We start from the raw sequence: 11,502 nt of genomic DNA on the forward strand, positions 1-11,502 counted from the left end.
ACATCACAAATTATATGAACCAAAGCCGCTTGGCCTATTGCGGAAATGCAGCCACCTCTGGAGCGGATCGCAGCTGCTTTTTAACAGCTCTGAACAACACTGGGCAAGATTCTAGAACAGGAAGTGAATTAGAATGGAAGTTGTAGTAAGTAACGATGGACTTACTTTCCCAGATTGGAATCTGTCCAGAGCTCTAGGGTTCTTTCAGAAAAAAAGCACCAGCAGACTTGTACTTGTACTCTTGAGAAAAGTGCCAGGGGACCGTTAACAATCACAGACAGGCAGCGCCTCTGAGAGATGACTTGTCCAGCATTGCAAAAACCCCTACCACCAGGCTGGAGTATAAACTCCATCCTCAGCACTCCCTGCTGATTTACTATGAACACCTCCCTGGTGCCGTCCAACCAGACCCCCGCTGCTCTCACGTGAGCTCTGCCACGGCCGCAGCCAGAGGTGCTCTGCCGGCACAAGACGCGGCGGATGAGTCTGTGGTGTCTGGCTGGGTTGCTCTGACTTAGGCCCCTGAGTTAAGTCCAGGGTGAGATGGGGAGATAAGGGAAATCCCTTACACTCCAGGGCACTCGCCATGTCTCCCCCATTAAAGGAGATGACTCATGCAGGGGAAAGCGATGGAGAACAAATGGATCAGACACTTGATAACCTGGTCTTGGCGGCCTCTCCATCATAGTCAACTGTCTAGTGCGATGGGGGTGAGCTTCCTGGTGCAAAGGACCCTTAAGAGCCTGGCATCTGAGCAGTGCCAGCTCCAACTCGCCCTGCGCCATGGCAGGCAGGGCCTGATGCCGTGTGCTAGAGTCCCATGCCAGCTGCTGGGCAGAGTAGACTGAAGAAGGTCTCTGTCTCCAACTCGCTTTGCTTCCAGAGGAGTTTCTGCATGCAGAGGAGTTTCAGGATCAGGCTCCTTGGGCCTCTAAAGAGTTCTGTTTATTATCTGTGAAGCCACGGAGAGGGGAATGGGCTTGGTCTTCCCACATCCCATTGGCTGGGTTGGGTGTTTGCAAAGCGCTGAGACCCGGGGACCATTGTATTTGAACTCCCCAAGCTCTGGGAAGCTCCAGTTTGGAAGCATCCCTCCCCGTCCCTATACACACATCTTCAGGTCTGCTTCAGGTGCTGGGGGTGTCTTGATTAGGGCCAGAGCACCCTGTGTTGGTAGCATGAGGAGTTTGGCTACCACCGCTGAGCTCGTTTTGCTCCCACTGAGATCGACGGCCGACCTCCCATACACTTTCATGGGGGCTGAGCCAGGCTGGTGGGTTGAGAACAAGATGCCCCAGTGGAGCTATCAGACACCTTGCACTGTACATGGAGCTATCGCCTAAGTCCAACACCCTCCACCCTAGCCAGGAGCTACAGCTGACTCAACTATGCCACCGGGGCGAAGGCTGCTGAGAGGATCTTAAAGGATCAACATGGACAACTGATCTCTGTCCGTAGGGAGAGAGAGGAGACTAACGCGATCCCAGTACCCTGCTGGGCCTGAAACCCAGCTGACCGGGACTGAAAAAAACCCAGGATCACCAGTGGGGCCAGCGTGACACTGCCACCTTCTCGGTGACCGAGCCCCCAGACGGGATCGATAGTGTCGAGAGATGGTTTCTTAAGCCAGAGCCTGGCCTCGATTGAGAGTAGCTGGTATCCTGCCCCCTCCCTGAAGGAAATAACTACATGCTGCACCAGCCTTCGGCCCAGCACCCTCCTCGTCGGCAAATGATGCCTGGATCTCTCACTACCCAAAACAGTTGCTCTGGGAGGGACTTTGTGGGTGCTACTAGTGAAAGAAAAGACAACCTTCTCCATGCCCAGGACAGCCACAGCCTGGGCTTTCAAAAACCCTTTCCGACCCCGGGGATCTGACTCGGATTGCAAATTCTGTCCTACCCCTGCCCCATATGAGCTCTAGGTGGCCGGTGAGTAGGAGGAGAGGGCATTCGGGAGCTGCCTTCTGTAAGCCAGAGGGCAGCAAAATGTAGTTCCTTCTACAGGCTATCATGCTGGGCTCCGCCTGGGGATGCTTCCCAGTGCCCTTTTCCTAAGGGGCTGCATCTTCTCCTCAAACTCAAACCCAACTTTGTCTGACGTTCAGAGAAGTGAGAGCAGCCCCTTCTCGCATTGTTGCTACTCGTTCCCAAGCCGCTCTGCCGTCTGTTGCCCATGCCCAGGCTCTCTGAATTCTTTGAGGTTCACCTGTGGTTCAAGCCAGATGATCCTACTCCCCTTGCCGTTGTTTGAATCCGTCATACGGAAGTTGCCAGGGAGTAGGGTGGTAGGAATCAAGGTGGTCTCCACGCGTTTCCCGCAATGCTCTGCAGCCATGAGGCAGATGTCATACCAACAGCCATCCATCATCCACGCATGAGTGCTCCCTCTCACATAAATCATGTTAGAAAGACAAGACACAATGGGGCTTTTAATTATAGAAACCATTACAAAGGATTAATGATGGCAGCAACGTGATGGATCGCCGTTACTCCCAACGTATAATAAAGCTTAAGTCGTTTGGGTCTGGCTGGGAGAACAATGAGCTAATGCTCCCTGGTGTGTTTGCTTTAACAACCGCTGGACGTGAGGGATATCTGCCTCCTCCCCTTCTCCAGCAGGAGTTTGCTGATGAGCTGTTTTTGGCAAAGGAGGTGGTTGGCCTGGGATTAACTCCTTCAGCCTCTCAGAGAGCGTCACCATGCAAAGTGATGGCTCACAGGGCTCTACATGGGCCATCTGGCCATGCTGGGAAAAGGCCCCAGACACAGTAACCGCCGTGCTAGGAGTTGGAGGGGCGGGACGGCTCAGGGAACTGGGGATGGGAAAGGATACGTCTCCTTTAGGCTGGTGGGATGGACCATCGGGTCTGGCAGCATCAAAACCATGTCTCATCAAATGCGATTTGCTCCCCAAGGCTCCCAAGACTCCAGCAAGTTCCCGAGATCTGGGGTGCGTTGGTGAGAACAAAACCCGGCGAAGTCCAAACCATCGCACCGCCCAGCCCTCTAGAAGCTGAGTGTGGCGCCTCAGAGGTACCGTCCTCGCTGACCACCAGGGAGCTGCTGGTGGGGTTCCTTCTGGGTGCTTTGACTGGGCTATCATTCATCGCCCCACTCCACTCGCTCACGACCGTGTCCGGGCAACCTCTCGCTCACAATCGGCTGAGCAGGGAGTTGACGCACCCGCTTTCCTTTAGAACCCTCACAGGATTGGCACGTGGTCGGATAATATCCCCTGAGGTCCTGCCAGCTGCCTTTCCTCCCATTGCATGCTTCTCCTTGGCTGGGCGAGGCCCATGTTTGTCTGTTTATCACCTCTCGAGCTATCTATCCCTGCCTTAGCTAGCTGGCGGGCATCTGTCTTCTCCATGGATTTGCAGACACCCTCACCCCAGTACTGTAGCATTTGCTAGTAGACCTCTCTGCACAAATGTCCGGGGGCCCCCAAATTGTTCTCTTTCTCCTTTGTGCTCCCCGAAAGGGGCGTGTGTGCCTGGTGCCAGGCTGCCCGGCGAAGCAGGCTGCCATCCTTTACTAACCTACTTAGAAGACACTAGCAGATAAATCGGTTCAGGAAAATGCAAAAAGTCCACAATTGGTTCCATTTGCCTGGGGCTCTAATTATCTCTCCCCCAATGAGGCTGGCTCAGCGGTGTAACCAGGGCGGCTGTCACTTGGCATAGGCCGTCCGCAAGCAGCCTTGCACTTCCTGCTAGGCATATGGGACACAAACACGGAGAGACTAAAGCGTAGCATTTAGCTGTCGGGAGGAGGGGGCGGGAGCTGCGGGGGGAGCTGCGCTGGCGTGTTGAGCTGCAGGGTAGAGCGCTGATGGTGAGGCTCTGATTACAGCAGGGGAGGCTCATCCCCTGGGCCTGTGTTTTTGACTGGCCCAGTTTCCATGGTATCTTTAAGTATCTGCTAGTGGAAGCGAGCGTAGGGTTGCCAGGTGTCCAGTTTGCGACTGGAACGCCTGGTCAGAAAGGGACCCTGGCAGCTCCAGTCAGCACCGCTGACCCAGCCGTTAAATGTACGGTTGGCATGGGGCTGGCAGGCCCCCTACCCGGCTCAGTGCGGCTCCCCAGAAGTGGCAACATGACCCTCGGCTCCTAGGCGGAGGGATGGCCAGGGGGCTCCGCGTGGCACCTGCAGGCACAGGCAGCGCAGAGCCCCATGGTCGCCCCTGCACTTAGGAGCCAAGGGACATGTCGCTGCTTCCAGGAGCCGCCTGGAGCCTGCATCCCCTTTTCATGCCCCTGCCCCAGCGCTGAGTCCCCTCTCAGAGATCACACCCCAACTGCCAGCCCTGAGCCCCTTACTGCACCCCAAACTCCCTCCCATGCCCCAACCCCCTGTCCCAGCCCGGAGCCCCCTCCTGCACTGAAACTCCCTCCTGGAGCCTGCCCCCCAAATTCTCTCCCACACCCAGCCCTGAGCCCTCTCCCACACCCAGACTCCCTCCCGGAGCCCCCACCCTAAGCCCCTCCCATGCCCCAACCCCCCACCACAGCTCAGAACCCCCTCCCACACTCTAACCCCCTCGGCCCCACCTGCAGCCCCCTCCTGCACCCCAAACCCTCATCCCTGGCCCCACCCCAGAGCCCACACCCCTACTGGAGCCTTCACCCACTCTTGCACCCCAAGCGCCTGCCCCAGACCGGAGCTCCCTCCAGCACCGTGAACCCTCAGTCCTGGCTCTACCCCAGAGCCTGCACCCCCTGCCAGAGCCCCCCTCCCCTCCCGCACCCCGTGCCCCTGCCCCAGCCCGGTGAAAGAGTGAGGGTAGGGGACAGCAAGTGACGGGGAGGGGGAAGGAATGAGTGGGGGGTGGGGCCCTCGGAGAAGAGACGGGGCAGGGCCTCGGGGCAGGGGGCGGGGCAGGGGTGTTCGGTTTTGTGCAATTCAAAAGTTGGCCCTCCTCAGTGAGAGATGCACACAAGGCTGGGCCCCGCTGCGCAAAGCAGGACAAGGTGCCCAGCCCACACAGCAGGGGCAGATTAAGGCACCAGCTCTTCCTAGTGAATTTGCCATTGAATTGGTTGGGAGACGGAGCAGGTCCGTATTGCTGGGAATACTGTCCCTCTGCACTGCATCGTGCCACCCACGGACACCTCATGCCAGTGCACCCAGGCCACCGTCATCGCCGAGGCGTAACGGAGGGCAGGATTCGGCCCCGTGTGTTCGACGTTGTTTGACTCCATCTCAATCAAAGGGAGACGTTTAATCCGAGCGGGGTTCTGATGCAATCTACCCCAGGAAATAGGAGCGCAGGGCAGTTTGTGAGCTGGGAGGGGTTCTCGTATGCTGCTTTGGACAGCCTGATGGATTCTGCAGTTCCCAGCAGCCAGCGCCGGTTGCTAAGACCTCGGGTTTCCGTTTTGACCGAAACTGTGGTTTTTAAGGTAACGCTGGTATATGCCCAGAAATGAATTGTACGATTGCCGTTTCTTCAAGAGAAAGATGCCGAGTGAATTGGGCCTGATAATCCCAGCCTTTTCTCTGGCGCCTGCTGTCCTGAGACAGCTGCACACATACCGAGACTAATTCTCACCCCCACCATCACCGCAGGAGGTAGCTCAGTGTGATCGACCTTGCTTTACAGCTAAGGAAACCGAGGCAGGGAGAGAGGAAGCGACTTGCCCATGGTCACACAGCGTGTCAGTGGCAGAGAGCTCAGATTCCTTGACTCCCAGGTTGCAGGTTGTCAAGGCCGGATTTTTGTCTGGCTTCATCTGATCCTTAGCATCCCTCGCCTGGTCCCCTGCCTGGCAGCCAGAGCGGCTGCGTTCAGCATGAGTGAAGTGCCTGTAGCAGCCATCCAGCACTAATTTCCACGGGCTGTTGTGCACTGGCAGTGATGGGATAGGAGGAGAATTCAACAGCTGAGCCTATATTAACTCTGGACGTGTAATTCAGCATGTTGGAGGGAGAGTTGGGGGAGGGCTCGGGCTAGCCCCAGGCAGAGACCTGTTTTCCCTTCAGGAATTATGGTCACCCTAGTCTGGGGTCTCGTCCTGGCTCTGTCACTGACTCCTTGGGCAAGGCCCTTCCCCTGTCTATAAAACAGGGGTACGAGCATCCTGCCCCATGAGGGGCGACAGGCCAGGGAAGGTGCTGATTCGTTATGATTAATAACAGGGCACAACCCCTGCTCCCCCTGACCCGATCCGTCCTAGACAACCCCCTTTCTTTGAACTAGCAGCTTCCCTTTGTCCCCCTGCCAGGTCGCTGCCCCCAGAGCCCCCTCTCGCCCCCACGGGCTCAGCACAGAGGGAGCAGGGCGGTGCCCTGTGGTCCATGTGTCACTGCATTGGCTCTCAGCAGCGCCGAGCGGGGACAGATTCCCTCCAGCCACACGCAGAGTGGGGCAGCCCCTCCTGCGGGTCGGGCTTGAGGGGGCCGAGCAGAGCTGTGATCAGGACGGAGGTGTTTTCGCGGCACAGGGAGAGAGCTTGAACGGAGCCAGCCCACGCGGAGCCTGGCGCCAGGCCAGCGTTATTAGGCTTCTCACTTTCACAAGCAATAAAGCCGCCCACACGATGGAATTAAACAATATTGTTTTGAAACAAGGTCTTTCCATGGCGTAGCGATCCGGCTAAATCGATTACTAACGACGCCCCCCCAGCCCCGCGCCTGGGTCCCACCTCCCAGAATCCTCCTCCAATGCCCCACACCGCCAGCCTCTCACACGGACACTGGCTCTGCTTTTACCGTCCGGATCATCCCAGCTGGGAGCCCCACACTTCTGGGCCGTGTCAGTCCTGTCCTCCCCACCCCTCGAGAGCTGGCCCCTCCCCGCGGGTGCTGACGGGGCTGGGGATCTCAGGGCTGGCCGCCTTTGGGGCTCAGGGCTCTTGAGAAGTGGCCTCGTCCCCATCGCGGAGCAGAGGGCCCGGCACCCAGCGGGGATGTGGCTCAGGGTGCTGGGGGGGACGGATTTTCTGCTTCGCTGGCTCTGTCTCCTGCACTGAGAGTTTGGTCAGCTCATCCCAACCACGGCCCCCACCATTCTCCTTCCCTCCCGCTTCCTCCCCGACTGCTTCCTGCCACTTCCCTCTCTCCTGCTCTTCATCACCCCCTCCTGCCCCTGCTCCTCTCTGCCCTCCCAAGCACCCCTCCCCGTCCCTCTACCCTGCTCCCCTCACCTCCGCCACCACCTGCTCATCCTGCCAGCCCCCTCTCTGCCCCTCACTCCACTTTGGGGGCAGGGCCCTCCTCTCCTCCCTCTCTGTGCAGCAACAGGCACCTGTGGCCAGTTTGGGGTTTGATCCCCGACACACAAAGCTGCAGCACATCCGGGGTCTGCTCCCCCCTTCCCTTGCCAGCTCGGCCGGTCCCTGCCTAGGTGCCAGGCTGTGCCACCAGCTCTCAACCAGCGCTCTCCGTTCTCCTGGGCTTGGGCATCCCCCTGCCCCCTCCAGCCCCAGGAAACACCTTGCCTCTGCTTGGCAGGTTTGTGATCTGAAGCAGAAGCTCCTCACCCACCCTGTTCAGCCCCCGGGGCACTGCCTGTCACTCCCGTCTCCCCAGCGCCTTCCGCAGCCATCGGGCCATCTTCTCCAGTAGGGCAGCAAGGGCCCCCCACTGCGCCATCAGGGGACCCAGCGGCCAGCGCAGTCAGCCTGAGCCAAGGGCGCGCGCAGCTGGAAAGCGAGAGCCGCTCGGCTGGTGCCGGGGAGCAGAGCCCACGAGGACTGGAGAGGGCAGGGAGCAAGACAGGGCTCCTTCAAGGCTGCAGATTCAAACCCAGTCCAGGCCAGCCCCATCTGACGGCTCCTTGGTGGCCCCCGTGTGAAATTAGCTGGGGTGGGGGGTGAATTGGGGAATTCCATACGAATTGTGTTTGATACTGGGGGCTCTCGGTGCGCATCTGCGTCAGCCTGCAGACTCCATGTTCAGTGCGGGGCTGGTTGCTTTCTCTGTCGTTCAACTCCATGGTGGAAGAAATAGCAAGCAGGAGAGAAACAAGGGCCTAACAATAGAGGGTCATTTAACTTGAGTGCTCGACCATTGGAATGTAATCGCTCTAGACAACAGACCGACTCCCAACCAGGGCCACAGGCTTAGCAGGGGAGAGGTGGCCTGGCAGTGAAATCACCTGACAGAGGGTCACCTGGAGAGGCTGAGGAGGGAATCACCTGACAGAGGGAGGCTGAAAGCTATAACAGGGCAGGAGCTTGTTCAGATCTCAGGTTTTCTTCTACAGCTGAGGAGGAGAGAAGCAACCCAGCACGTAAGAAGCCTGATGAAGCCGAGGATCCTGCCTGAACACAGATGGTCCCACGGAAGGGTGAGCTAGTCAGGGGCATGGCTGGTCGGCTCTTTGTTGCGTTTCTAATGATCTCTCGTGCTTTTGCTGTGATGAAGTAAACGAGTCGTGATGTCCCGCTCTGGGTAGGATGTCTGGGGGCTGTCGTGTTTTATGCTTCCCGCCTGCCTCCTGAGAGAGTTCAACTGCCCCCAAGCAGGCTCACCCCTTGGGTGGGATTCTGGGAGGGGGGGTGTTTAAGTGACTAGGGTCTCTTGTGGGGGTCAGCACTGGTTCTGGGAGCTGAGAGGCTCCATTTCCACAAAGAAGTGGCAGATTGAGCGTTGTTGCCCAGGGAATACACCTAAGAGGCCAACGGGGAAAGAAGTGCTGCTGCCTGCTGAGACCCAGGGAAGCTTAAAGCGCCTGGGATCCAGAGGCCTGGATTCCCCTGGCAGTGGTGTAGGGATTGGCTGGGACCTGTGACAGGCTCCATGCCAGCTCCTGGGTCAGGCATCCGCAATAGGTTTGGCCCCTGGCTGGCAGTGGCGGCAGAAAGGCCAAGGCTGAAGTGGGCCATGCAGTCTGAGCTCCCCTCTCACTGGCCCGCAGGCGGGATGTGAGGGACATTCAGTGCCGCTGCCCCGCCGATGGATTCAGGTGAACATCCCCGATGGAAATGGGGGCGAAAACAGGACTGGATGGAACGGGGTTCGGTCTGCCATCGGGGCGGGGGGGGGGGTGTCCAAAGGCACAGAAACCCGCTCCCATGCCCTGCAGGGGGGTGCTAGTCAGCATTATCCCAGCTCCTGCAGGGCCAGCCTCCCACCTGGGAGTGGCTCCATCCCTGACCTGCAGTCTAAGGATACACACACCCCTGCCGGACTGGGGACGGGGCAGGTCTCCCAGCCGGAGCAAAGCATCAGGCTACAGAGCTCAGCTGCTTAATGCTGGCAGCTCAGCGGTGCCCCCCTCGCATCCCAGCATCAGGGAGAGCAGGGGCACCTTCCTTGCCCCCGATGCTGCCCCGGTGTGCTGGGGCTTGACCCAAACGCTCTCCTCCCTTCCTTTCTCCTCCCCCTGAAGGGAGAGGGTTCTTCACCCAGGGCTGGAGGATGCATAACTCTTTTAATACCCGGATCTCACATGCAGCCCCTCGCTGGCAGGCTCTCCTCTGCCACCTCCGTGTCCCGGCATCCTCTGCTCCTCGCAGCTGGCGCCATGGCGGTCCGTGCTGTGGGTTAAGGGGCTCCTCGCTGTTGAACTTTTCCCATCCATAAAGAGTAGCCGGATACCAAAGCCAGGGCCCAGTGTGTGCACGCACCTCCCCGTAAAGAGGCGACGTTACGGCTCCCTCCCGAAATGCCACCTGCTGCTCAAGAGCATAAGAACGGCCACATTAGGTCAGACCAAAGGTCCATCTAGCCCAGTGTCCTGTCCTCTGACAGTGGCTTGTGCCAGGTGCTTCCGAGGGAGTTAACAGAACAGGGCCATTGTTGAGTGTCCCGTCCCAGTTTCTGGCATTTGGGCCCAGGGTTACATCCCAGACCATCTTGGCTAAAAGCCACTGATGGACCTACCCTCCAGGAACTGCCTACACAACATTCCCTGGCAACACGTTCCACAGGCTAGCTGTGCGGTGTGCGAAGTAGCACCTCCTTAGGTTTGTTTTAAACCGGCTGCCTATTGATTTCATTGAATGACCCCTGGTTCCTATGTTATGTGAAGGGGTAAATAACACTTCACTATTCACGTTCTCCAGCCCGGTCATGATTTTATAGACCTCTCTCATATCCCCCCCTTAGTTGTCTCTTTTCCAAGCTGAACAGTCCCAGTCTTTTTAATCTCTCCTTGTAAGGAAGTTCTTCCATACCCTTTATCTTTTGTGCTGCCCTTCTCCGTACCTTTTCCAGTTCTAATATATCTTTATTTGAGATGGAGCGACCAGAACTGCAGGCAGTATTCAAGGTGTGGGCGTACCATGGATTTATATAGACACATTATGATATTTTCTGTCTTATCTATCCTACCACTCGCTGAGCTTTGTTGACGGCCGCTGCACGCGGCGCGGATGTTTTCAGAGAACTATCCACGATGAAGGAGCTTAAGGAACTGAAAAGGGCAGTGAGAAGTGAGCCTAGACACAGCAATTACAGAGCTGCATTTGCATATCCCACACTAAGCTCTGGAAGGGGTGGAGGGAGGCTGGAGTACCTTAACCATTATCAACAGGGGGAGCCTGCTGGAAGAGTAGGTAGGGGATTGGACTGGAAGTGGAGCCTGTTGCAAACTAGAGCCGCTTCCGCTCTCAACAGTGAGGACGATATTGGCATTATATGGCCTGCCACATGTCCACCGCGGCAGGGCTGCTGCAGCTTGCAAAGCACGGGTGGAATGGCAAATGCTGGGAAAGTCTTGGAGAATAGAGGGCTCTGGGGCTGGTAACTGGGATGCCTTTGCTTCTGTGTCCCTCACCTCAACATCTTTGAGAACCTGGTCACTTATCCCCGTTCCGTCCCCTCCTGCCTCTGGGCTGGTTGACTGCAGCCAAAAGTAGAAGGAAGCCCCCGTGCTCCCCAGGTTTCTGATCCAAGCGGAAGCAGGAACCACCAGGAATATCATGGGAGGGCCTGTTCTCCAGAGAGTTCCAGTTTGATCAATCAAACCAAAGGAGCAGGAAGAAACTTCTGAACATCTGGGTGCTCAGCTGGCCTGAGTTGCCCATCGCTTCTTGCCAGATGTAGTGCAGACCTGTAAGCTGGGGGCTGGTTTGGGGTCAGTGAAGCCTACCAAGGCATGGACACAACCCTGGAGTGATTTGAGGGGGATGGGAGATATCTCCCCCACTCTGGCATTTTAACTCTTCTGTTGATGTCCTCTGCTTGGTAAAGTGAAACTCCATGGTCCTGGGGGGTTGGTGGCAGAAGTGGGATGGGACCTAGCATCTCTGAATCGTAAAAACCACCCTGTTAGCAAGGCTGTGGCAGGTTTATGTACCTCTGTCTGTTCCCAACCACCACTAGATGGGGACCGAACTGAGTTGCGGTAGGCTGCATTAACTGCATGACTCCTGCATTTTCACTCCAGGTCCCTTGTCTCTCGAATACAGCTTTCCTGTCCTGCAAAGATTTTTGAGATTTCAAACACTTTTCAAAGTTTTCACAAGCCAAAACCCTAAAGATTTTTTTAAAATAAATAAAAAATGGTCCTTTGACTTAAATAGATTTTCTGTTCTCTAATTAGCTTACATGT

This window comes from Mauremys mutica, chromosome 24 (assembly GCF_020497125.1).
Source record: "Mauremys mutica isolate MM-2020 ecotype Southern chromosome 24, ASM2049712v1, whole genome shotgun sequence".
In the NCBI taxonomy this organism is placed as follows: domain Eukaryota; kingdom Metazoa; phylum Chordata; order Testudines; family Geoemydidae; genus Mauremys; species Mauremys mutica.